The 27,835-nt window shown below is 36.3% G+C and overlaps 1 long non-coding RNA gene across 1 annotated transcript in view; it reads right to left on the reverse strand.

Moving 5' to 3' along the window:
• Positions 1-278: 278 nt before the first annotated feature.
• LOC121315975 overlaps positions 279-27,835 on the reverse strand; it is a 40,196-nt gene continuing 12,639 nt past the window's right edge. The window contains exon 3 of the long non-coding RNA XR_005950349.1: positions 279-2,513. This is a non-coding gene — a long non-coding RNA (uncharacterized LOC121315975). The remainder of the gene's footprint in view (positions 2,514-27,835) is intronic.

The raw sequence follows: 27,835 nt of genomic DNA on the forward strand, positions 1-27,835 counted from the left end.
GTTTAAAGGTTTTTAAGTTACTGACACATATTCAATGACAAAGTAACATTAGTTGTATTGACCTTAGCCCATCTCATTACTAGACTGGCCTTCACAAAGCATACAATGACCGTACTAGAGCAACAGGAACTGTTTAGCAACCAGTGCACTCCAGAGACTGAACAGTGAAGATCTGACAAACTGATAAAGGACTAAACAAAGCACCGAGTAATTTGGAAATATCATTTTGGGAGTGAAAACAAAATCCAAAAAATATTTTAACCATCCACTATCACAAGTTTTTTTTTTTTTTTCCCAGCAACCTATTTTATTAACTGCTTATAACAGGCCTATACCCAGTTCCAGTTAGTCTGTATGAGGAAAGTTATTTGAAATAACTCACTCAGACATTTAGAAAGCCTCTTTAGCCATCACACAGCACTTTCCAGAAGGACCTATTGCTTTACCAGGAAGAGTTTATTGAGATTCAAGCATGTTCAAAACAAGCTGCATAAAGTAAGCCACACTAAAGGCCTCTACACACTGGATGCAATGTGACAAGCAAATGTGTAGTATGACACACTGCACCATGACAAATAAAACAAAACATGTATTTTTGAAACGAGCCGTTCACAATGCCTGCGATGAGACGGGAGACACTGAAGCAATGCGAAAAAAAAAAAAATGGATTGGTGTCTATTGTGCAATTTTGTCACATGGCAGCTTGGGAACTGACCAATGAGGAACAGCTTCCCTTGCCCGCCTTCAATAAACAATGGCAGAAGAAATGATTCTTGCAGTATCAAAATACCCAGAGCTGTACAATAAAGGACACAAAAATGATAAAGACACAGCAAAGAGGGAGAACACCTGGCAGTCCATTTCCAGGGAACTGGATATAGCTGGTGTGTATGACTCGTTTACCTTTACATCGCACGCGCCTGTTACTACTGGTGTAAAAGGTAGTGTCACAGCGAAAGTACAATTTTATCGCAGAACAAATCACATCGCGTCTGGTGTGGAGGCCTTTAGACACATAAAATGTTTCTATATTTTTGTAATATTAATTGCGTTATATATATCATCGGCATTTTCAGAATATTTGTTTAAGATACTGTGGGTTCTCTAGCTTTCTCTATTGTTGTTATTATGTTTATTAACTATTCCAGCACAAAAAAAAATCATCCACTGGGTCAGCTTCTGAATGCTTGTAATTTCTGAAGTGAAGTTGGTTTGATCGCTAATGATTTTAATATTACATTTGCCACAGTTCCAGAGGAAGTAGAAATTATTGCTGCATTCCCCTAGATATAATGTTTGCAGTACCTCACTTAAGATTTACTTCTTTTAGAGTCTTTTCAAAAGTTGGAAATGACATTACTTAATTAGTCTGTATAAATAAAGCTGACATTTTGAATGAAAAGATACAAAGATGCACATTGGGAAAGAAAAAATGCAACAACAGCAAGAGCATGCATGCTGCCAAAGTTGTTTGTAATCTGAGTTTATTTGTAGCATTGTTTATGGTACTGTTAGTGCTAGACATAGCTATCTATTCTAAGCACAATAAAAAAAGTCAAGCTACAGTCTGTATGTTCAATAGAAAGTAAATGAAGCAAAATATTTTGCCAGTAGGCTAATGTTTTGATCTAGTGGCTGCATCAGCATTAGAGCTCCTCAGTCTGATTCCTGCTATTTGTGCCACTGATTATACAGCTACTTGCATCCCAAATGTAGTGCATGTAGAATGCACTGAACTTATCATTATGAGTACAATTAATCCTTATTAGCTTTGTCTTTTGTATATGGCTTGTGAAACACACCTACGATTTTTCTCTCAAACAACATATTAAATGATATTTGGCATGGTTTAAAGGGAGATAATGTAACTTGCTATTAATTTTTCTTTCATTTTTGATCCCTACAGTGTATGGTACTGCTTATGGTACTAGTGCCTGTCAGTATTTTCAGCTTTTTTGCAACTTTACAGATCAAATTACCAAAAAAACATATATTTGCTAACTGTATAGACCTTCCCTATTCCCACAGAAAATGTTCAGTAACTCTTCAATTCAATCTAATCAGGTTCAAGCCAACAGAGTCATTAGACTGGGAATAGGATATAACATTCCTATGGATATCATAAAAAACAAGTTCAAACTGTTCCGCTCTTTAGGAAGGGAGAGGAGAGAGATGGTTCAAGAAGCAGTGGTAGTTTACCTTCCAAGGTAAACTACCACCTATCGACACAGAATGGCACTCGCCTTAGCTCCGTCATGAACATGCTGCTGACAAACTTCCTCCCAAGCATGACCAAGTGATTAGAGGAGCCAGTGCTTGTGTATCTTCCCCAGTAATGGGAGCTCACTTTCCAATTGCGATGCATTGAAACCTGAACGCTCCGTTAGTTTGTGCATTTTCAGTTTGATGAATTCATTATTCTCCATTTGGACAAAAGCAGATCTTTCCTGAAATGACTTTTTTTTTTTTTTTCTGCTTGGAGACTTGCATGAATATGAAGGGCTGACTCATCTCTGAAAAAAAAAAAAAAAGACACATCTTATCTTGGAAAATTGTGAAAAATCTTTGTTTGGGTGAAATAAAAAGCATTTTAATGTTCAGTACATTGTTTGTGCTTTGTAATGGACACAAAATCCTACATTAGGCAAAAAGGCAGACGAAGCTGAATAACTGAACTGAGATCTGAAGTGGTTGTACTTTCAGCTTTATATCTGCAGACCATTTCCATAAATGTATATTGTATATTCACATTATAGCTACACAAAACAGAAACTGGGGGTTAATATGTAACACACTGTTACTGTGATAAAAGCTTTTGAAGAGTCATTGAGTATGATACAATTAAAAAAGGGAATATATTTTTTTAGGTTTCAGATGGCAAACCACCTAATTTTGATGGTTTGAATAAACCTTCATGAGCTCATGGCACTGGGTGTGCAATGTGCTCCTCTGAGCTACCGTTTCTGTATTTGTTTTGGAATTACTACTATACTGAGTTACAATCCTGTACATGATTAATGAAGCTCTGGGAATTCTATGCATTTTTCAAATTACTTTTCCAAAAAAGCCATTTAGAATGAAGGTCTAATAGGATGGTGATTTGAAAACTGCTACCTCCTAATCTAGTAGTGTGAGTTTGTATTGGTTCAAGTTTATCTTTGTTGTTGTTAGTTGGGCTACTTTGTATATTGCAGAAATTGTATATGCCATTGACATCAATTTGAAACACCGGGCTTAAGCAAGGTTGCTATTGCAACCAGACCAATGGAATGAGGCAAAGCCAGCAAGATAAATTGTTAAAAGGTTAACCTAATGCAGGGGATGCAATGGAAACCTGCCTGCTGAGCAAGGGTTATACAGTAACACAAGGAATGGACAGAATGGACAAGTCAAAACTTAAAGTGGAAGAATCACCAAAAAGTGTTGTGGATAAAAACATTGGCTACATTTACAACGAAAATACAGGCAGCACACTATGACTGTGGCACTATTATTCCAGGGGTAAAAAATCAGTTTTTCATTTTGACAAGGGTTTACAACAAACTTCAAAGTGCCATGCTAGTGGATGTCATTTTATGGTGATTAAGGAGTGGCTATACTAACATTTCAATGAGCATTGCCTTTAGTTTTACAGAAGAGTTCCAGTTTGGCTTTCCTAATTGCCGACATTTATTGCCACACTTGCCAGATTTACAACAGTTTTTTTTGTATCTTCAAGGATGGTTAAATGTAATTATTTGTTAAATGTTTCTCTCATAGCAAAGATGTACGATTTATAACTTCAAATCAATTCATTTTCAAAGAAAGACTACAATATTGTAAGTATTTTGTATTAAAATGTTCTATGCTATAATCTTAAGGACCATAAACTAAAGCTGTATTGCTTGTTCTAAACAGAGAGCTTAGTTTGTTACTGAGATTTCAGCGATTTATCAGCCACAGTCTGGGGGTATGCCTATCAATTTTTATATTGCATTTATAATGTACATGTATTAAAAAGTACATTATAAACAGATTAACCTGGTTTGAGAGTATTCAGATAAGTCTGGTGTGAAATTACTAACAGTATACTTTTGACAATTGTGGGGAAGCACTGATGTAGCTCTGTGCCCTTTTCTGTTTTTTAAATCAAGCTTTATTGGCCCTTTTGTTATTTGTTTTGATGTAGTGTTATAAGCATTTTTAAAGATGACATTTGCAACAGGATTACAGGAGATAAGGAAGTGTTTTTCTGTTTCAGTAAGATGATGATTCCTCAGTTTGTCCCTTAAATTTGTCTCGGAATGATGTTGAATCAAATTGGCCCCCTTCAGGCACTCCACTCTTGGAATAAGCATTTGCAAAATCTATAAAAGTATCGTATGAAGACATCAAAATTCTAGAAAAATAAAGTTTCATTCTGGGTGCCAAAAGTTGTTGTAAACATAGCCATTGATTTGTTAATGGGAGAGTAAACTCACAGAATAACTCTTATTATAAATATATCTAATAGCACAGTATTAGTTTAGTATCTTGCTTCAACTGGTTGTATGTCAAAAAGCAAATCAGCAGCTTAACTGTGATATTTAGTTTTGCTGTAGATTTTCAAAGATATGCAAGGGAGAGATTTATCTACAGGAAATTTGCACTGTTTTGAAAACTTAGGCACACCTTCAAGTCTTTCAATTAAGTTTTTGTTATTCCCTTATTGTCACTAGTTGAGTACATCAACAACTCAATCTGAGCCCATAGTGCTAAACATGCGATAAAGAATCAGCAATCTGATTCTATAGCATTATTATTACCATACACATTATTTTCACAGAGACCCTAGGAATGGTATTAAATTGTGAGAAAAACTTCAGAATGGCCCAGATTCAAAAAAATATGTTCTAATAATCACAATCACCTAGGATGCCTGTAGCTCCTCCTTTATTACATAAGTACACACAGTTCCCAAGAGGTTACAAAGTCACTTGGCCCAGATTCCCACATTCTCACCATACCATGACAGGACCAGCCAGATGCCTGGATCAAACAAGGTTGAGCAGGTACCAGCATGAGCAAAACTTGACCGAGCATGTACGTCAGTCTCAGCAAACTTGCACTCACACTTTCCTGACAAAGTCTTTCCAAATGAACCACGACCCTAAAATAATCCCACAGTAATTGAACTTTCTTGAATTCCTCCAGGCATGTGGAGGTTGTGTGAAACTACAGTACTTGATGTTTTTTTGCACAGTTTAATTGGGTTTTATGACTCATTCAGAAACTTTTTTTTTCCCTTCCTGCTAAAGATAGGGCTTACAGGGCAGAGGATGTGTCTAAAAGTAAAACAGGCAAAAAAAGGGCAAGATTTTCAAAAGTTCATAAATGATAACTCCAGTGTTAATCAAAAAAATCAGTACATACAGGTGAATTCATTATGATTTCCCCGGACAAAGCGATTCTGTGTGTTTTACGGTACGTTGTCAATGCACTGGGGCCTGTTAAGCGTCTTTCTGACCGTTACAGGGCAATATCTAGTTAGAAACTGCTTTGACTATAGATTAACAGCAGGGTCGAGGTCAAGTGTTAAAACTAACAAATAACAAAAGGGAAAAGCTAACTTCTAGTAAAATCGTTTGTGCGCAAATTTTCCTGCTTTTTACAGAGCAGCTGAGACCAGCACGGAGGCTAACATAACACAACTGATTACTCTTGACCAGCCGAATTACACACTGAATCATAGAATTATCGTAACAGACCGTTTACATTTTCAAGACAACTGTTTTTAAGTTGACTACCATTTCTTTATGTTTCATCAAATCAATAAAAACATCAGCTGCCCAAGCATTTATTTTCTTTGATTTCACTAAGTTGTAGACAGATATCTTGCTTTGTTTTCAGCAGAGGTTTTGCTTCTTGTAATTCTAGCCACTTGTCTTCTCAACAATGTCACACTCATAGTTTTAAACTTTAAAAGACCTCTCATAACAATGAATGTGTAAATTTATTGCAAGCTTAATATGTTGTGTATTGATAATTTATTAATTGAACTGTGCTTTTGTACAACCGTGCATTGTACCATTTAAAAGCCAATCAGCGTGGAGCATCCAAACATTCTGTTTTATAAATAAAGATTATAATTGGAGATTCGTAGCTCTGACTATGCTGGTACCTCATGGATGTAACTTCACAGATTATTCATTCACATAAATCAATTTCTGTTGTAATTATCCATTTAAAAATAAAACAATTTGATTGCATAAAATAATGAAAGGTAAGTCTACAGTGATTTTTACTATTACAGTGATTTTTATGTGCTTATTTTTCAGTAAGCTATTCTGTTTATTGTGTGGTCAGCCAAGAAAAAAAAAATCAAGTGGTCCGCATACAAAAAACTTTGAGAACCACTGGCTTATGGTATTTTTTCTTTTTAACCAAAAAAAGAATGCAAAATGCACATTCAAAGAGTATATAGTAAGCTGTGGCAAAATAGCTCCTCGATATTCCCATTATTTTTTATTTCTATGTGGCTGCTGCTCGCTGGTGGGAGAGCCGCCTCCCTGTACGCTATTTTCCATAACAGCGAATTATACATCCGTTCATTTTTCTTGATCCCGTTAACATGCATTTTTATTAATGAGTTCCCCTTATCTAGTCGTTGAGACAGGAAGTGATGTATGTGACCTGCGACAATTAAGCTTTGTAACAAGAAATGTGACCTCATCTACTCAATTTCAAAGCATTAACGGAGTAACACATTTCGTTTGAAAATCACTTGCTACTAAAGCTCTCATTACTATACCATGAGTTTGATACAATAACCCTGTTTTTTTGAAAATCCTGCCCTAAGAATCTAACTGGAGCCATGTGTAAGTTTACCTTTAAACAACAAACTGTCATTCTTGTGGTATACAAATAATATTTTCTGAATTGTGGTCAACTCAAAATATAAAAAAGCGTTCTCAACAATTACTAGTTAATTTGGTGGGACTTGTGCGTGTGGGTCAGCGAGAAACTCTGCTTAGCAAAAACCTGGATTTCTTCCATCAAGCAATACCCTAGCAGGGTACTTTTCTGCTGTAGATACAGTACTGTTCTAGTGAGGGTATCGAACCAAGGTCCCATCTGCTTTGGTAAGATTATAGAACTTGTGACAGTTGTTGCAAAAAATGTATAAATGTGTAACCCAGGTGCTGTTGTCCTCAAATTGGGAAGACATAGAGTACAAAACACAAACAAACCATTTCACAATATTCTGTTAATAGTACTGATGATGGCAATTCAAATTATCAGGTTTCATATTTCAAGCAAATAGTGGTCCTTACATAGTTCAAGATCAAATTGGGATTAGCTACTTCACTGCTATAATCAGGTGTCATGAAATAAACCTTTTAGGTCGTATTAAAAAAAAAAAAAAATCAAAAATGAATACATAAATAAATAAAATTGTTTACTACATTTAACCTTTTAAATTACAGGCTAATTAGAAAAGTAAATTAGAGAAGTTATTAAACCACATCTGTGAGATGTGGCTCACTGAATTAAATTGTTTAGAAATTGTAATGCTGATATTTTATTTCTCCTGTAACAATGATAGAATAAGGGTAGGCACTAAGTGTTGTTTCAGGCAATGCAGCATAATTTTTGCCTAACCGAATAGTACATTTACAGTGCACTAAATCAGACACAGGTTCTTATGCAAATCCCCTAGATCTCCTAATTTGTAGCTCTGCTCGTTGCTCTGAGCAAAACAGACTTTCCAAAATTCTCAGCAACAAACAACAATTTGATGAGCTACTAAACCTATTGTTCCTTGCACTCTTTAATTGAATTATACCAACAGGCCAAAAAAGCTTTACATATCTGAGGGAAATTAAATGCTTTAGTAGGTAATAAGCTTTAAACTTAATGCTGATGAGGGTGCTTTCTCAGTACTGGTTCTTTTAGACCTTACTGCTGCATCGGCCATCAGATTATCCTGAAGCGTCTTGAAAATCTGGTAAATGTGAGGGGGGCTGCTCTGTATGGTTCCGCTTATATTTATTGGACCGACATCAATATGTGTCTTAAACTGGTGAGAATTCCTCTAATGCTCGCCTTGTTCATGGAATTCAGCAGGCTTCTGTCCTTGGACCTCTCCTTTTTAACATTCATATGCTTCTATTGGGTCATTTTATATGACAACACAGAGTCCACTTCCACTCAGATTTATTTAAAAATGAATTCCAATACTGACGCAGTTTTATCTGCTTGTTTCGTAGATGTATAAGCTTGAATGTCCAATAATGGGACCTAAACCCCAGCTTTTCTTAGGTTTTTTTGCTCTTTTGTTGATTTCACAGTTGGCACCTCTTCAGCTGTCTGCAGTTTAGGTATCCAGCTAGACCCTAGGCTATCATTTGTAAAACATATTGATAAAGGAAGGATTTTCATCAGCTAAAGAACATTTCCAGAGTTTGTCGTTTTCTGTCTCCCAGGTATGCAGATATCCTCATGCAGATTGGATTACTGCAATGCTATTCTTGAGGGTCTTTCTACGCATTCTCTGAATCGTCTTCAGATGGTGCAAAATACAGTGGTAAGGGTCTTGACAAACACTCGGCGGACAGAACATATCACCCTTATGCGTCTGCACTGGCTTCCTGTTCATTCTTGTGTTGCCTTCAAGATTCTGTTGAGAACATACAAGGTTTTGCATGGTCAAGGTCCTAGTTACATTATGGACCTCAGCCCTTCAATCCCTGAAAGACAGCTCAGATCGTCAAACTCTGGACTTCTAAAGCCGTTGGTTCCAAGATGTGTTACTTTTCTCTGGAAGCCTCTGTCCGGCTGCATTCGAGACTCTACATCACTGTTGAATTTTAAATCCATGCTTAAGACACATTTGTTCTCGGCAGCCTTTTTATAATGATCCTGTAGACTTCTTAAAACTTTTATAAGTTTTTTTGTAATTATCGTTTTTACGATCTGAGGAATTGCTTTTTATGTGTGTTCTACCTGTTTGTAATGTATTTTTGAATTGACTGCTTATTGTTTGCTTTATTATTATTATTGTATTGCTAAGAGATTTAGTTTTTTCATATTGTGCAGCACCCTGAGACACCTTAGCGTGAAGGGTGCTATATCAAATTAAAATCATTATTATTATTATTATTATTATTATTATTAAGGCCGACATTATGGAAAATTCTATTTTTAATTGAAAATGAAAACACGTCACCACTACTATATGCTGTAAGTAAAGAATAGATTTAACTTGTTCTTTATACACTTTGCTGAGCTGTTAAAACTTCAGATCAATTCCAAGTCAATTCACAGTATGCGATTAAAATACAACTTGCTACTTAACACATGTGTAAATCAATTTCAAACAAATTAACCCCTGGCCCAAACCTTCAACTTCAGAACCAGCATTTGAACCTTCCCACAGTTTCATTCGGTAATAAATATCCCTAGGACCCCTATGACTTTGCTAAATCCCATGGTGAACATGATTAGGACCAAAAAACATCTCATCAAAACCGAAGCCCACCAATGTATTACTACTAACTATGTTAAGCTATGTTAGGCTACAGAAACAAATTACAGGGGTTTCAGTTTGGGGATTACAAACAACAGCTTAGTAAATACCTGCAACTTACAGTTCACAGTATTGTATTTACACATTAAATTCTTATCACTGAGGTTTAATCAATTAACGACTTCACTTGGACTTTGTCTAACTGGGCCTCTGGTAGGTACACATGTTTGTAATGCAAGCATACATTCACACAACAAAAGTCTACATTTGTGTAAAATCAAATGATAATAGACTGTGATTAACAAATTTAAATCTGCAGTAACTGTACACAAAAAAGGCATTGATTACATAAATGTGCCTGTCTGGGGTCAAACGTGTCAGTGGTCGCTTGCTCTTAACAGACAGTAAAATCCTGGACGAACAGTATTTTTGAATAGAAGTAAATGACCAAGACATCCACTGAGGTCAATAATCTATTCTGGAAATTACGTATATTTTAATAATAAAATTAATGTTTTTTCTAAAAGTATACAGTAATTAATTACAAAAAATGTAAATGAGTTATAAATAAAAAACCTAAAAATATTGTCAGCATTTCTGCTTGCGCCTAACTCAGTAACACTCAGTTACAATTACATTATAGCCAAAAAGTCAACATATTGATTAACTTCAACCTCGTCAAGTGCAAAGATACAAAAAATGCTAAATGAGTTTGTTTTTTGTATTATTTATGAAATTCTTGATCCATGTGTATATGATTCCAAGACCAAACAGCTTATAGAATTAAAAAATACTCATAAGTATACATGTTTATTACACAAACACATCTTTAAAGCATAACATAATGAAAAAGGTAATACATGGTTTTAGGAATAGTTAAGAGTAGATTACCAGGACCAGCATCCTTAACTTTAAAATACCAATTATGGGAACAACAAAAACAGTGTCCTACTGTAGAGTATATGAATAAGTCAGAAAAGACAATTGTTCTATGTTATAGAAGCCTGGGGTGGATCTGCCAGTATTAAACAAAACATACTGTACATTTTCAGTTTACTGTGTAGCTATTACAGCAAAAGATGGCACAACCCTATGTTGCTACTATATTCTCATGTGTAAAAAATTGTGAATGTGTTGATCTGTACTAGGGATGGGTCGGTATACCGGTTTTTCGGTTTACCGCGGTTTAGGTACATTACGGTATTAATACCGTTCCTTTTATTTTACACCGCAATTATCGTAATTCCTTTATACAACGGTTAACACATTTTTCAACTGCAAACATGCTTCTTCTAAATCAAGCGATGGTACTTACAGCCTTAGGAAAGTGTCTGAGGAAGATCTTTTTGTGAACTGATACTCTATTTTGATAATGGTTTTGAAGTAAACTGTCAACAACGCAGAATACAAGTTTCAATTGCTGCGTTCTCTTACCCAGAGCTTCCTGAGCCGGCTGCACTTGGCTGCTGTCTTTCTGACGTCACGCACAGCTTTTATAGAAACGCCTTCTCCAAACCTTGTAGCACAGAATATATTTTCAACGTGCTATATTTATATTTGTCTGGATTATCAACAGTCAGTTTGATGTAATTGATTATACATCACTTATCACGGATTTAGTACGTTCTGTTTGTTCAAATTATGTATTTGTTTATTTAATACAGCGTTGACAAGGCTGTTCAGGAATTCCTTGTATAATGATAAAATGTTGTTCGCCTCCACTACAAGGTGGCAGCAGTAGTTTTTGTGGTTATTTTCATTACGATTAGAAGGTCACTCGTGATGTTTGCATCGTCGGTTTGGTTCACAGCCGCAGCCAACTTCCTGCGGTAACATTTCAAAGCTGCGCAGGGCTATGCAGACTGTGCACAGATTTCTGTGGGTGCTGAGTGAGGTCCACAGCACTGCAGAAATCTGCGCTATAAGAACACGACCAATGTCTCAATTAAAATTAGCACAGACCCGTGACTGCAGCAGGAGAGCCTACTTATTATCAATGTAGTTTTGTTTAAACAAGTTATAACAGTATTCCAATTTTCTTAGGTAAGTAAAGAAATCTTAATTTTTTTTTTAAACTCCACATTTGTAAAATCATTGGATACTTACTTGTGATTTACATTAGTCTTTCTTCATTTAAGTCTTTATTTTATCACTTGCTTGATGTATTGTATACCGTGATATTAAGGTTATCACGGTATTTTTTTTTAACAGTTATCAAACTGTGCAAATTTTATACCGTCCCATCCCTAATCTGTACCCACATTACTCAATTGGAAATTTTATCTTCTTGAGAGAACACCTCCATTTTCTTTTTGTCCTTCTCAACCACTTTCCTTTTTTTTCTGCTTTAATGACTGGTGATTTTGAGGAACTATTATTTTAATGCTGAAAGAGCACCCAGGATTACGAAGCTCATTACAAATTAAAGTCAAAGTCTTGGTGAACTCCAAGGTCCAAGTTTTGCCAAATATAAATTACTTTTGAAATGATTAATACTTGCAATTGAAAGTACTAGACAATTATGCACTTTTCTGTCCCAGTGTTGGTCACAGGACCACTGGAAGCAAAGCAGGCATGCATGAATAACCTGTATAGAAATAAAAATAATATATGGTTGTTCTAAGTGCTCAAAATAATCAGTCAGGGTTTCTAATGCAGACTAAGACAATCATGGACAATAAGAAGACGACTCTAATGACAAACACAATTTACCTGACGACAAAATACATCAGTCTCAAATGTTTCTGTGGCTAAACTATAACATATGAACCCAGTGCACATGCAACCAGTATTTCCTGAGTTTTGATTTGACCAGTGCAACCCACTGGGCATGTTTCTGTTGTCCTGTCACAGTGCTTCTGTTACCATGTGAGTGCCGTACCTTTGCATTGCAGTCTGTCAGTTAAAGTAAGACTTTGTCATGGAAAAATGCAATCAGAATGGAAAAAAACTCAATCACAAAATCTGAATTAAAAAAAAAAAGTCAATGTCTTTATTTAGTAGTGAACATTTGACCACTGAGACTTGGCTACTGATACTCTGAAGATATATGAATATATATATATATAATATATATATCATATATATATATATATAATATATATATAATATATATTATGCACCTATGATATAATTTTTTATGCAGATAAATTATTGTGACTAAATAAATGAAATCAAACATAGGTCAACACAGAATTATTTTGTTTGTATAATTATTTAATTCATTAGACATTTTTAGGAATCACAGAGTACACACAGTATTTACAAAAATGAAATGATCTTTTTAATGGCTCAGTGTCAATAGAAATGTATAAATGTACAGTCCTATGCTGTTAATTGAATGATCAGATTTGAGTTTCTGACTGGTTAGCAGACACTGTAAAAAGGCAGCATCTTTACATATGTTTATTACACAAACAACAGGAACATATCAAACAGGCACAAGGGACAAAACAAAAGGTAATACAATACAATACGATACGATACGATACGATACATGCCTGCACACTGGGCATTCACCTTCACTCCAGACTCTCTAAACACAGGTATAAACACACCAAACTCCCTCCAACAACAAAGGATTTCTGCCTCATTTGATACATGTGGCCATGCCCCAGTTAGCACCAATGACCTAACTGGGGATTGGCCACACCTGTGACTGTTGGCAGGGGCAGATTTAACCCCATCCCTGCCAACCTTATATTCCCACACACACTACTTACAGCAGCAGGGTTTCTGCCCTGCCATATACACATTTTAACATTTTAAGATTTCCAAAATATTTTCTTTTGCATTTAAATCTAACGATGTCAGGAAGTGATGTAAACATTTCAGGGAGGGATCCATTAACGTGAATTTTGATCATTGTATTTTAACATTTTATTGTACTGTTGATTTGAGAAGCACTTTAGAGTGTAACAGGCGGATGTTGGGTGCGAACCGGCAACCCCACACACTGCACTATATAAAAGTGCATTTTAGAACTTTTAACCTCTTTTCACCTACAGTGGACAGAATCCATAACAGCAGTGAATCAAACACCAGCAGCTTCTGTATATACAGTTGAAATGTCATCACATCTACACTGAACAAAAATATAAACGCAACATGCAACAAATTTCAAAGATTTTACGGAGTTACAGTTCATATAAGGAAATCAGTCAATTGAAATAAATTCATTAGGCCCTCATCTATGGATTTCACGACTGGGAATACAGATATGCATCTGTTGGTCACAGATACCGTAAAAAAAAAGGTAGGGGCGTGGATCAGAAAACCAGTCAGTATCTTGCGTGACTACCATTTGCCTCATGCAGTGCGACACATCTCCTTCGCATAGAGTTGATCAGGCTGTTGATTGTGGCCTGTGGAATGTTGTCCCATTCTTCTTCAATGGCTGTGTGAAGTTGCTGGATATTGGCGGGAACTGGAACACGCTGTCGTACACGTCGATCCAAAGCATCCCAAACATGCTCAATGGGTGACATATCTTGTGAGTATGCAGCCCATGGAAGAACTGGGACATTTTCAGCTTCCAGGAATTGTTTACAGATCCTTGCGACATGGGGCCGTGCATTATCATGCTGAAACATGAGGTGATGGCGGCGGATGAATGGCACGACAATGGGCCTCAGGCTCTCGTCACGGTATCTCCGTGCATTCAAATTGCCATCGATAAAATGCAATTGTGTTCGTTGTCCGTAGTTTATGCCTGCCCATACCATAACTCCACCGCCACCATGGGGCACTCTGTTCACAACGTTGACATCAGCGAACCACTCGCCCACACGACGCAATACAAGCTGTCTGCCATCTGCCCGGTACACTGAAACCGGGATTCATCTGTGAAAAACACACTTCTCCAGCGTTCCAGTGGCCATCAAAGGGGAGCATTTGTCCACTGAAGTCGGTTACGACGCCGAACTGCAGTCAGGTCAAGACCTTGGTAAGGACGACGAGCACGCAGATGAGCTTCCCCGAGACGGTTTCTGACAGTTTGTGCAGAAATTCTTCGGTTGTGCAAACCCACAGTTTCATCAGCTGTCCGGGTGGCTGGTCTCAGACAATCCCGCAGGTGAAGAAGCCTGATGTGGAGGTCCTGGGCTGGAGTGGTTACGCGTGGTCTGCGATTGTGAGGCTGGATGGACGTACTGCCAAATTCTCTAAAACGACGTTGGAGACGGCTTATGGTAGAGAAATGAACATTCAATTCTCTGGCAACAGCTCTGGTGGACATTCCTGCAGTCAGCATGCCAATTGCATGCTCCCTCAAAATTTGAGACATCTGTGGCATCGTGTTGTGTGACAAAACTGCACATTTTAGAGTGGCCTTTTATTGTCCCCAGCACAAGGTGCACCTGTGTAATAATCATGCTGTTTAATCAGCTTTTTCATATGCCACACCTGTCAGGTGGATGGATTATCTTAGCAAAGGAGAAATGCTCACTAACAAGGATGTAAACAAATTTGTGCACAACATTTGAGAGAAATAAGCTTTTTGTGTGTATGGAAAATTTCTGGGATCTTTTATTTCAGCTCATGAAACATGGGACCAACACTTTACATGCTGTGTTTATATTTTTGTTCAGTGTATGTATTATTGCTGTAGACTTGTAGAAGTTTTCTCTTTTTAGTACCTGCTCTAAAGCTGATATTTATTCACAGCAGGGGGATTTCCTTGTTTCAAAGTTTATAGTTGCGCTGTGATGTAGTTTGTAGTTAATAAGTGGTATTAATGCTGTTTAAAATTATTTTAAAAGGTTTTTGCCAATTAACACAAACAACAGGACATGAACCTCCTACAGAAAGCAGAGCTCTTTTTTTTATTTGTTTTATTATTTTTCATTTTGTATTAAAAATGAGATGAATAAGCTTCAACTGTTTAAAAATAGATTATAATTGAAAACATGAAAAATGTCAATGGACAGTGTAGTAACCATAACATTTTATAATAGGCACCATTTAATTATTATTATTATTTTTTTTTTAGATTGAGCACTTTTAAAAACACTACAAAAATGTAAAAAAAAAAGCATGTTATACAAAGAGACGCATTTAAAAAAACTAAACAATTATTATTATGTTTTTTTTTTAGATTGCAAGATACACTGTATCTTGGTCTCGTATTACACATGATCTAAACACTACAAAAATGAGGGCGTAAAAACGGGAGGAGAAAAAGACAGTTCGTTTCCGGGTCAGGGAAGTGGGTCATGGAGGGAAGCGCGACTCTGTTGTAAGACCGTATTGATTTAAGATAAACGAGAGGCAGCTGCAAGTAATAAGGCAGCTGCAACCGTTTACCTAGATATCATGCGGGATTACATATAGGGGTGGTAACGCTGGTCTTTTCCTTCGTTTTGTAATGTAAAAGAATGAATTAACTTTCTCTTCACAGAAATAGCAAGATACACTGTATCTTGGTCTCGTATTACACATGATCTGCACTCCTGGTGACCTTTCGTTTTGTTCGGGACTGTGCTGTATTTTGCTATTTGCTTTACACATTGTTGTGTATAGCCGGGGAATTATTTTACGGTCACCAGACCTTTATAAATAAAAGCACCTTTTCATAATGCCCTGCCAATATTACAAGTGTAACAGTAATCACCACGAAGAGCGTCTACTCTGGAACTTGTTTTGTTGTGTGTCTGTGTCGCATTTATATGCCATTTTACTTTTTTTAATATTGTAAATTTTTTATTTCTGACTTGAATTTATTTGACCTTGTGTTCGTTTTAAATAGGGAAATGTTTTATTTCTGACTTGAGAATCGAATATATAATATTATAATAATAATAATAATAATAATAATCTTTATTTTTATACAGTGCCTATCATAATGGACCACCACCACAAAGCGCTGTACAAGATACGAGACTAGGGTGTGTGAACTATGTTGATGATCAACCAGGAAAGGCCAACTAAAGCAACAAAAAGAAGTGAAGGTTTTATTTTCATAAATTTAAAAGGCAAGTTATTATACATGTACTAACTATATACATTAAATTTGCGATTTTATTATACTTTTCGAACAATAATACAATGCTTGTGGAGATTGAGAGAAAAATAAGGAATAGTTTATAAATAAATCTAATGGGAAATCTGAGGCTGTCTTTCTAATCACTAAATTAATGAAATCAGGTTCAAATGTCAGACAAACCGCAATTCTCAGCTGACCTTCCAGTGGTATATCAGCAATTCTGTTCCTTAGTTTTGTTCTCTGTGGGGAGACAGGTCTATCAAAATACATTTACATTGATGATTAGTACTTCCTTCTAGACCATATCCATAGTAACAATGGAGCCAACTAATTAAAAACATTTGTTTTATAACAATTTTATTTTGTTTTATCATCGTTTTATTTTGTAGTATTTTGTATTCGCTCTACACATGTGGCCAACATTTCTTAAAAATGTAGTTGCACCTGAAATTAAAAAAAAGTTAGCTTTTTTAATAGTACAGTACTTACAGTGAAGTTGTACAGGTGTTCAATGTACAAGGACGAGGAGGCTGTTGCTATGATACTGTTTCCAAAGTAACTGTAACCTTTTGACCTCTCTTACACTTCCTGCAAATGTACATGGAAAAAAAGTAGAAACATGGCTGTACTAGTATTACCTTCAATGTGATCGATGAGGTGACCTTTCTGATATACATTTAATAAATAAATAGGGACAAATTACAATAAATACTTTCAAACTCTTTTTTTCTTTTTTTTTGAACATTTTGCATAATGTCACGCGCTGTTTAAATTTTTGTTTTTCAGAGTAAAACAGGTTTAAAAGGCACTGAATCACAAAAGGACACTCAGTACTGCATCTCCAGCCAAGCCCCACCCCTTGTTCGATGTATTTTTCACATACTGCTTTATAGATAGATACTGATAAATCCTCTCCTAATCAGACGTTTTATCACCAAACTCCTCAATGCTGCGATCCAAATATCCGTGATATTTTTTGAGCGCTGGATGCAGAACAGCTATCTCCTTTGTTTATGTCTGTGTTATCTCTGTAGTGCATGGGGCTATCAGATACACGCTTTTTTTTCTCTCCCTCGCCCTCGCCCTCGGCCATTGAAAAGTTTTCTCTGCTTTTTCCGGAGAAAAAACGACTAGAGACCTGTGCTTTATATCTTTTTGATGATGTCGGACAGGGTCCGACATCATACTGGAAAGGGAAAACTGTAATGTCAGACCTGGTCCGACATAGGACCGCAGAGGGTTAATAATCATAGTGGGTAGTTTCAAATCTGCAAGAAGTCTTAGCCTAGCCAGATGCGAGTCTGTATCCTACAAGAGTTTCCTCTATGGAAGAAATGCTACACAAGCAATTTCATTTTTAAGACACCAAAATCTACTATGGTGTGAGGATCACTTATCTAGTAAACTGTTGCCATCACATTTTCATAGGACAGTAGAATACCTAAGGAACTGAGTAACACAAAAACTATGCTGCTCACTTACATTCTCCACTAGAACTGAGGCTGATCACAACTTCAATCACCACTCAACTACATCAGCTCTACACCATACCAAAACACTGCAAGAAAGAACAATTGAACAAATAGATATACAAATATTCAAAATTAACACAATAATTGGGCCAGGAAATACTTCTCACAAGTTATCACCAACAGTACACACCTCCTTTTCAGTTCTTTTAACCATTTACACACCCACTCGCAACCTGCTCTCCACAAAACTGTTGTGTCCCTTCTGCTCGCCTGCGCTCTATGGGAGACAGGGCCTAGTGATAATTGACCTTATTCACGCCTATGCAAGGTCACAGTAATGTCTAATACATGTGAAAAACAGCATATGTATATTCCTCTTAATGGAACTGTGGCAGGAAATGGCTGAGCAGTGACGTCAGACCAGAAGAAAGACGAACAACAACCAAGGTATCCACAGTTTCAAAAAGATGCGGCATGCGCCGCTTATTAAATAACAAAAATAAATAAAATATTTAAACAAAAAAACACTTTCACAGAGCACAGAAAATATTTAATTAAACATAAATAATCACAAACACAATATAAACGCTAAGGTCAGGCTGAGCAACTGCCTTCACTGATCCTTAGGTCTTTTAAGTTAATCGCTCCTCTCGTTCCTTCTCTGAACGCCCCACACCCCCAGTGCAGAGAGCTGCAGGCTTTTATTTACTATGGCCAAGGGGTTAAACTATCAATTCTCTCATTACCCCTCGGCCACATTCTGCACGAGTTTATTAATTGTTTGACTGCCAGTTAGTTTAATAACGCACTAGCTGACAGCCACACATTACCATGAGGTTTTTAAACAAAACATAGACAGAAACAATAACACATTTTCAAAACAAAACACACGGCGATCGCCGACATTTATATAAATAATAAATAAACAAGCACAAAACACAGTACATGGTCGGAGGGGAAACCCTGTTCTAAAATAAACAATACTGTACAGGGCTGCTCGCCCTGTTACAGGAAGCATTATAAGATGTTCACAGTTTATAATTTAGGGCATGAGAACCAAAATTGAGATAGACAAATGCTAGTCCTTTAACTTTTGTGCTTAATTTAGTATAACTCCATCAAACATTACTCAGTGGTTTACAGTTATGGGTGATTGGTAGCTTGATCTCAGTTGCAGTGTGGTGGATTGTCGATTTTAAAACACAGACCCAGTTATATCATTGCTTATCATTTTGCTTTCTCCAAGCAGCAAACAAATCACTCTTTCCAACTGCACTAATGTATACTGTGATTAAATTACACTGGTAAGGAAGTCTGTAAAATAACAAATGTAGTCATCCTCACTCATGGAAAGTATTAATGTAAAGAATGAATACTCATGAGGCGTCAGCTGCTGAACTGAAAGGGACCGACAGAGAGGAGGTAGTTTCCTGAAGTTACAATATCGAGCAATGCGAGCTTTAGTCCTTTAGGAAATGCTTAAGTTTTTCCAAAGCTCAGCTACTGTGGTTTAAATAATGTAAAGTTACATACCTTAAATCTACATGTTATTAAAGCTAAGACCCCTTACAAATGTATTTTTGATAAAAAAAATAAAATTAAAATAAAATAAACACACACACACAAATAAGTGAAGATCTTCAGGTGTTTCCTATGAGAAACAGCTGGGGCATTTCTACTAGTGTAATTTCACAACAACAGCACTGTGTTCAGTGGTGGTGTTGTGAAATTACACTGGTGTGAACAAGTTTTCCACGTGACTGCATGGACAGTCCCAAAAAATGAAGCCTGTTCCATTAATCAAAATCATTATCAATATATTCCCATTGTAAAACAATGCGTGCTACAATTTTCTCAGGCAAGTTTACAGAACCAGCCCTTCAATTCGAAGTGTATATGTATGTTTTGGTTTTGCCTGAAAGAAAATGAAAAGGGGAAAACGTAAAACTGTTGTAACTTAAACTACAGATAAGCATCTTAAATGACAATGCATGAGTTTATACATGCTGGCACCTCAGTCGTGGGAAATTATCAAGCCATAACATGTCTTATTTGCATTTATAAAAACACTTTCTGATAAATCAGTGGGATCCCAATTTGCATTTTGGGGGAAGACACACCTTCCAATTTCATTTCAGTGGAGGGTAGGGAACAGACTTGGCATACCTTAAACATCTGAAATAATTCCAACTGTATTGTATTCAGGACAGTATCACAACAAACAATGTGAAAAACCTTGTGTGCTCTCCTCTTTAAAACTGGCTACTTTATTATAACCATTACTTATGGGTTTCTCATAAGTCACCATTATGTGCTTGCCTCCAGACCATGTGAGGACTAAGAAAATACGAACTGAAAAGCCTTTACATTTCTGTTTTATTTAACACTTAAACATTTGGTGTTTGTTCATTTTATTTATTAAGTATACTTTGGGCCCTATTTAGCAAATATGTGTGTTTTTCGCTGTGGTAAAAATTACAGCGTTAGTAACTGCCGCTATAGCGCACATCAAATAGTGAATTATGTGCCCAGCCAATCAAAGCACAGTGCGGGGTAAGGTTACAACTATTAAGGATTCAACATTCCCTTTAACAGCACCTGTGCCTCTGCGATAGCGAACAGAAGGCATTTTGAAACCCCAAAACAAGAAGAAAGGAGACAAAAGCGCAAAAAAATGTAAAATGTCCAGCATCCCAAGTGAGGAGAATAACCAACCCCCTCAAGCAAGGCCACGAAATTTGGACAGAGAGACAAACTGCCATAAACACAAGGGGAAGGGATCAAACCAGCATCCCTGTGGTTGCCTAGCAACCATGACACCCATCAGACTAAAAGAGCCATTTGCTTAAGTAGTATTTGGGCATATATCAGAGAGTGCATCACAATAAGGCTCAAACATGTGAAATGCATCAGTATTATGAACTAATCTAGTTTTTTTGAAGCCTATACTGGGAGGTATGAAAAAAAATGTAGATAATGACATTGGTAGACCATAATTTATATTTGTGGCCATGAAGCGAGATATGTAGTAGTAAAAATCTTGTTTCTTAGATTTTTACAACCGTCTCACATTATGGCTGTAAATAAAAATGTTGAGCTATCAGTATCATGAAAAAGTAGATCAGCATGACCTATTTCAACAGTCTGGTAAACAGCATACCGTACTCTGTATCACCAACTTCTGATACTCTCATAATCTTTAACATGCAGTAAATAATACTGTAACCACATTTTATCACACTTGCATAGGTAGTACTCTAGATACAGTATCTGTAAAACAAAAGTGCGACATAAGCATAGTGGACAATATTTAAACAAGCCACAATCATGGACTGAGCCCCAACTGAAGTAAACTTGTATTGTATATCACCACTTCATAAACAACAACAAAAGAGGGGTCAAGTTAACCTCAACTAATGAATTGTGTTCTGAAACATTTAACATGGATTTCCTATAACAAGCAAAAATGTTCAGCTCTCAGGGGGTCTGTAGTAGCAAGTATATTCACTGACAAAGCCCTTTGAAATCTATAGATTCAGATGACTAGATTTTACCGTGGCTGGAATACAATAAAATTAATGCTTTTCAGCTAACATGATTCATGAAATGTCAAGCTGACAATGTAACAAACAGAGAGCGAACAGCCTGTGCTCCTAAAATACCCTTTCTGACTGATGTTCCTGCTGGAAACACTCACTGGGACTCTTTTTATATCAGCATTCTGGTGTAGTAAATGTTTTATGGCACGTGCAATAACCAAAGTTGTAATTGTGTGAAAAGTATAATGAATTGAATACCTATACAACTGCTGTGGCATTAATATATATATATATATATATATATATATATAATAATATATATAATATATATATATATATATATAATAACAAATATTGGAAGAGGCAGTTGTAGTGTTAAAAGCTCAGAGTAAAACAATTGTATTTAATTGCACTTTCAGTAATATATCTTGTGTGCAACACTAATAGGACTTAAAAAAAAAAAAAAGAAAAAAATGCTGGACAATGGTATTTTTTTTTTTTTTTATGTTGACCTAAAATGAAAAACTGTCAGTCCTTTATTTCTGAAATAGTTTTTTCATGACGTCACACACAAATGATTCTAATAAGCTTAAAAAAGACTGGCAGAAACGTACTGTAAAAACAAACACTGATGTAAAAAGCAAATGCCTTTTCAGTGTCTATACAGAAATAGAATGGGACCTGACAGAGACTATAGAAAATAGAACCTTTAGATCAGGGTCTCCAACCCAGGTTCTGGAGAGCTAATTGGTCTGCTGGTTTTCGTTTCAACCGAGTTCACAGTAACTTAACTGTTAGTCAAGATTGACAGGTGTTACAGATCTTTACCCACTGATGATTTAAAGACATCTACAAAACCTGCAGGTTAGGGTCTCGCCAGGACCAGGGTTGGAGACCCCTGCATTAGATGGTCATCTCTAAACAAATCCTTGGCTAATTCTGTATCGACCAAGCTATTGCCACTGAACTGAAGAATTAAAAAAATCATCAAAGCAACAAAGATCAAACAGACCACACAGTAACATTAATTAACACTTTTATCATAGAAAACTGCAACCCTCCTGAGCACCAGATTCATGAACATTCCTGTGCAATTTATTTTACTGTAAGTTTTGTGCACACAAAACAATCAACTGACAGCAATTCTATGACTGGTACAAACTATTTAAAGAAGACATGACAGTAAAATTATTGCATGTACAGGATGGTTCTACTTGTCTTTTAAAAAATAGGATTTATAATATATCAGTTTGTATGTATAGTTGATGCTGTATCTCTTCTCATTCACACTTTGCAATCCTCCCAAAGATCACATAACCATAATACTTTAAGACAAGGTCAACTGCATTAATTAACATACAAGACACAGTATTCAGTATCCTTTTCCATGTGCACACAGAAGTTAATGCACTTTTTAGGAATAACATAGTCTGCATCTGTCTTCATGATTTTCACCATGTGTTAAACTACCAAAAAAGCCTGTTTGAAAGGGGATACTGCGGTGACTTAACTGTCTTAAAAGCCTCATTTGCATTGAGCTTTGCTGAAATTGAATAACATTTAAATGGCATATAAGAGCTTGTTGTGCATTTGTTGCAGTGTGATTCAGTTGCTATAAATATATTTGCCCTTTCTGCTCAGCTAGCCTAAAGGGATTAACAACTCTTACCCAAAAAAGTTCGGTAGATTATTCACTGTATTTATTTCATAGCTTTTAACAAACTGTAAGTACTTGACTGTAATGCATACAGAAATCTAGCCGTTTTTAACTTTCCTTCCAATGTACTGCAACAGTCAATCTGGACAAAAATTAATAAAAACAACAAAAGAACACATTGATGTCTAACAGTTTCCCTTTCAAGTTATTGGTCAGTGTGACAGGGTGGCCACCCCTTGTGCATATTAATGTATGTATGTATTTTCATCTGTATTGTTGTTGTTGCTATTATTAGTATATTGTGTTTGTGTGCGGACGGACACAAGACGTCCGACATTGCTATTTATTATTTAAGGCCGGCGAAAAGCCAGTCTCATAAAGTGTAGCTGGTGTGTATGGAGTTAAATAACATCCCGGTAAAGCCTGTGGGAATGTGGCTGGAGCCTTAATAAGGTAACTCTTTAAAAGCTAATTAAGGCTCCAGCCACAGTATAAAAGACCCACTCTGGGCTCAGAGAAAGGAGAGTTAAGGAGAGAAGAGCGAGAGCGAATGCTACCAGCCAGCGAGCAAAGGTACTCATTTTTTATCATTATTATTATAGTGTGTGTTATTTCAATGTGCCCTTTTCTTTTTGTGTGTTTTGTTTAAGTGTTTATTTTATATTTAAGCCATACCATTTTGCCCAGTACCATTCTGCGTTTATGTTTAATTTCCTTGGTCTGACATTACCCCTGCAGCCCTCACTGTCACAGCGATTGATCTATTGTATTGCAGCAAGTTTTCGTTGTTTCTGTAATTTAAAAAAAAAAAAGCATTTTTCAGTTCTTGAAAGATGAGGAACTTGTTACTGCCAGAAACGGTACATGTGGATGCTAAGTGACTGTCTTGGGATACAAAGATGAAGTAATAAGATTAGAAAACTGCATAGATGCTAGGATTATGAATACATGTGAAGTATTTCCATCCCATATGCACCCTATGTATCTCAATGTGTCTTATAAAATGTCAGAAAAAGGATTAGGACAGACACAGAAAGGGGTTGGCTATTTTACCCCACATTTACCCTTTTCGAAGTACATATCTAGGTGTCCCTGAAAAGACAATCATCCCCTCTTGAAATATTTGCAAAATGAGCAAGTACAATGCTAGTTACTTTCTGTAATGTTGACTGCCGAGATTGGTATGAGAATGGTACAAGAACAAATTATTCAAAATTATGTCACAAAAAGATACCACAGCATCATAAGTACAGAGAAAAGGCTGATACCTAGCAATATTTTTAGGTGGTAGGTAATGAAACTTTGGTGATGGACCAACAGCAATGTCAAAAGGCAATTAAGGGTTGAAAATGACACCAAGATTCTTATCTAAAGCAGCTGTGAGCATCTTCACAGCCAAAAGTTATAACAGCACTAGGTCAGCAACAAGTATTGAGCACATAGGGAAAGTCTTCTGGCTTCAATACTTCCTTTATCCTTGAAGACCAGTCATTAGCGCCCCAAACGCATCAAATATATGCATTTGAAGTCAAGATCTTCCAATGCAGAAGACAGAAATAGGTTGAACACATGGACCAATTAGTAAACTGTAGATACAAAAATTCATGTGATCTAAGACAAAGCAGAAATGAAAGAAAAAAATAAGCTGGGTTTGTTGCTGAAACTGTGGCTCTCAAAAAATGTTTGATGAGATTGCCAATTACAAACCACATTCATATAGAGCAATACTGAACAATGCATGAGTATAACTGGTCTACTTATATTTTACTAGTGTTCTTGTTTTTTTTTAAATCCCCTGTGGTAGTTTTAATTGTACAGAATCCTCCCTAATTGAAACTTACTTGTTCCTAAATCACGTATACAGTAGTATAGTAGGCATGTTCCTGCTACTGTAATTCCCAGAATGCCCTCTGTGACCAACAAAAGCCAGGTAGTGGAAACACAGTTTTCTAATGAGGCACACCAGCCTGTAATCAAGCGGTCAGGTACATGTATATAAAGATTTTCTTAAGGCGTATGGGATGGTCTTAAGGCAGAGACCTGCGTATAGACTCAGTGATTACCAAAAAGGTTAGAAACTTTGTAATACGTATATTGTATTGCCTGTACTTCTGCTCTGTTCTGTATAACACTGTTTTGATGAATCAGTAAATGGCTGAGCCATCTGATTTGTAGACCGGGACTGTTTAAAGTTTAGTTAGCACTCCAGCATGGAGTTAGGTTTTTGTTTTGATTTGTTTTGTTTTGTTTTGTTTACAGTTACCCTCTGCTAAAGGGCACCATTAAAAATAAACATACAGGTACTATCCGTTTAAACATACTTGCTGTTGTCCAGAGTGCTGTTTACAAGAAAGACTGTCAAAGGTCCTGGGAAAAGTGACAAAGTCACAAAGACAGAACATACTTTGTCACAGTATATGTGAAGATTTGTAGTCATGCTTTATATATTAACCAGGCAATAATTATTAATTATAAACCTGTCAGATGTATATAACGGGAATGCTGTCTTCTGATTGTTTGCTGTAGAAGGCAATTTAATGGCCAGGAAATGCCCTTAGAATGTCCACACAACCATCTCCGATAAAGTACAGTAAGGTATCGGCCAATCAAAAAAAACACCTAGTATAACTGTCAACTGTCAAAAAAAATGACTGGTTCTACCTCTATCCAACGAGTGAGAATGGTCTTCACATCTTTCCAATGTCTTAACTCCTGTAATTATTGATGTCCACCAGCCATCAATAGTTGAACATCAGCAGCAAACCTTCCAACAAACTGCAAACCTGCAAAAATACATTCAAAAACCTGCAAAAGCACATTAAAAAAACGGAGCCCAACGCATTGCTCCACTCTGCCTGTCAGTCATTATTGCTTAACTACAGAACTATCAGATTCTGATAAACTGTTAACTTATGTCCATAAGTTTCATCACAATTTGATAAGCGGTTTTCAAGATACATTGTATGTAAATGTATCTGTGACAGGATAATACCCTGTCCACAAATTGTGTGTAAATATATGTACAAGTAGTTTGCTTTGGTGGTGGCTTTTCTGGGAGAGTTAAAACACTCTATGTAAAGCTCTCTGTATAGGGCTGGAGGGTTAAAGAGCTTCTAGATAAGACACTGCTTTATGATTTTAAAAGATAAAGAAAAGTAGAAGACTAAGCACAGTTGCAGACATGTTACCCTTACAAACATTGTACTTTGTTTGGTTTTATTAAATAAATGTGTCCTAAACATTATTAAATGCACATTCCTCTGTCTGCCTGCCTTTAATGTCTGACAAAACAGTTACACTAACACACAAATGAAAGAACAAACAGACTACAGATTCAAATCCTTGGAAAGTTTGATTACAACCAGGTAAGTGGTTCTCTAGATACATGTAAAATAAGTGTGATAGACAGAAAGCCTCCATTTATCCCCATATTCTGATACTATCAATAACTGGTGCTAAACAACTTCTTTAAAGTGTGAAATATAGGTGGATGGATGTACGGCCTTCTCCGCAACCTCATGTCACTGTAATAAGGTATTTTATCTGTTTCCCAGTAAAAACAGGTAATATCGATTAGGTTCGAGAGGGGGCTGGGGTTAGGAAATACATCTATAATATAAATAAAGTAGGAACATCCTGAAACAATGGTAAGTACTATCTTATTGTCTAGTTACCATTAAGGACTCTCAGTATTATATACAGTATTATAATTTTCTTCACATGTACTGTGCACTGAGGGTGTCTGTATTCTAACTGAATCACTGTTGCACTACAAGCCTGCTATATGAAATCATAATATTACTCCTTTAGAAACCACCCGAGTGCAGTGTTAAAATAAAATAAAAATCTCAGCCGGCCCTACTGTATATTAATTTCATCCCTTACCTTTCTCACCCCCAAGACCTTTGACCTGCCTTACCTGTATAAATAGAAAGAACTAATTTACCACAGAAAAATGCTCACGGGCAAATATGTTCTGGCTAATGAAGTGTTCAGCTTGTGCATGATTAACCAGCTGGTGGGGGTGGTGCAAAAAACCACGGGGCATGAAATAAGGGGGAAAAAATGTATTAACTATCTTCATTTACACAGCTAAACAAAACCTACTTTGCATACAGGCCTGAAGTTAACAGCAGTACTGCACTGAATTGGCCCAAATGATATATTTCTTTATAACGGTGCTTTTGTTTGATAATCAGATTTATGTAGGTTTGGTTAGGCAAATAAAACGGCATAAAATGCTGTATGCATCACTTAAAATAAAAACGTAAACAACCACTATGGCATCATTTAGTTAATATATTTTTTATTATGTTTATTTTTTCTATAAATGTTATACATTTTACTTAAGCTATCCATCAGTAATATTAGTGGGGCTAAATAAATAATAAAAAAAAATAAAAAATCCCATTTGCATCATGCAATTCACAGTGACCTAGCGCCACACTTATTTGGATATTATTGAGGGCCGTACGATGTGTCTGACATATCGGAATGTACGACATAACAGTGTCTGTATTAGCAAGGGACTACTGTATATATTATTTACCTAGATGTAGCTGGGATGCAGAAGCACTTCACCTTAACGTATTGAAAAAATAGTACATTCTATAAAAGTCAACCCTAGTCTTCCCACTGCTGAGATGAAACCATGCAATTACTTCAGTTTGTTTGGAATTCTCTTTCATCTCCACTTAG

Source organism: Polyodon spathula, chromosome 5 (assembly GCF_017654505.1).
Source record: "Polyodon spathula isolate WHYD16114869_AA chromosome 5, ASM1765450v1, whole genome shotgun sequence".
Classification (NCBI taxonomy): Eukaryota; Metazoa; Chordata; class Actinopteri; order Acipenseriformes; family Polyodontidae; genus Polyodon; species Polyodon spathula.